We start from the raw sequence: 1,581 nt of genomic DNA, 5'->3' as shown, positions 1-1,581 counted from the left end.
GGTGGCCGTCACCGCGCCGTTTGTCCCCGCCGTGTCACCGACGTACAGCGCCCTCCCGGCCACCGTGGTCGGTCCTGTGCCGGTGCACTCGCACCGAGGTCCCCAAGCTGTGGGGGGACATCGGCACGTCCCCTTCTTCTCCAAGGTGCCACCGTTGAGGCACGGCCCGAGCTCCTCCAGCTCCCGGCAGGTGTCCCCGCGGAACCCAGGTGGGCACACGCACCTTGTCCCAAAGGCGGTGGCCCCGTTGTGGCAGGCGCTGGCGGGGTCCTGGCGCTGGCACCGGGGTCCCCCAAAGCCCGGGGGACAGTAGCAGGTTGTCCCCACGGCGGTGCCACCGTTGCGGCAGGAGCCGGCGGGGTCGGGGGTCTCGCAGAGGCGGCCGGAGTGGCCGGGGGGACAAACGCAGGTGTCCCCAACCGCGGTGCCACCGTTGGCGCAGGGGGCTGCAAGGGACGGGAGGGTGGCGGGGGAATGGGGATGTCACCAATCGGGGACGGGGCTGGGGGACTGTCCCCAAATTGGGGAGGGGGTTGGGGTTGTTCCCAAATTGGGGAAGGGGCACAAGGGTTTGTCCCCAAACTGGGAAAGGAACTGGGAGTCTGTCCCCAAACTGGAAAAGGGACACAGAAGACTGTCTCCAAACTGGGAGTGGCAACTGGGAGTCTGTCCCCAAATTGATTGGGAGAGGAAATTGGGAGTTTGTCCCCAAACTGGAAAAGGGACACAAGGTTCTGTCCCCAAACTGGAGAAGGGACCCAAGGGTTTGTCCCCAAACTGGAGAAGGGACCTGGAGGTCTGTCTCCAAACTGGGAAAGGGACACAAAAGTCTGTCCCCAAACTGGAGGAGGGAACTGGGAGTTTGTCCCCAAACTGGGGACGGGATCTGGAGATCTGTCCCCAAACTGGGAGTGGGACCTGGGGGTCCATCCCCCTCCTGCCCCACCTGATCCCGTGGATCAATGTCCCCCAACCCAACGCCCTCGGGAGGGAACCCGCAAGCCCGGGAGGGGACATCGGGGTGTGACCCTCCGAAATCTGCTCCTTGAGGACCAGAACCCCCCATCCCAAGATGGGAAGAGGGGAGGGGACACAGGGTTGTGGTGGCCCCCAAAAATGTGCTGCAAGCTCATTGCTGGGAATCCCCGAAAAGAGCCAAAAACCCCCCCAAAAATTCCCAAAAAAGAGAATTCTAGAGGTGCCCCGTCTCACCTGACAGAGCCCCCGAGGGGACGAAGAGGAGGAGGAAGATGAAGATGAAGGCGCTGCCACCCAACTCCATCCTCGGCCGATCCTGGAGCAGCGACTGAGCCGGGTCCGGCGGCCACCGGGACTTTGTGGCCCAAACCCATCCCGGTCATCAACCGCAAGGTTGGGCAGCGCCGGTAAATAATTCCCTGAGTCACCAATTCTTATCAAACCCCTGGAACCCCCAAAATTTTTTAAAAATAAATTAAATAATTAATTTAAAAAATAAAAAAAAAAGGGGCGTGAGAAGAGCCGGGACATTCCCCAAGGAATTCCAACTGGCCTGGTCACTCCGGAGCGGCCGCGGCCGGCCCAGCCCCGGCGCCGGGGGTG

This window comes from Geospiza fortis, unplaced genomic scaffold (assembly GCF_000277835.1).
Source record: "Geospiza fortis unplaced genomic scaffold, GeoFor_1.0 scaffold1089, whole genome shotgun sequence".
Taxonomy (NCBI): Eukaryota; Metazoa; Chordata; class Aves; order Passeriformes; family Thraupidae; genus Geospiza; species Geospiza fortis.
Note: the sequence above shows the minus strand (reverse complement) of the source record.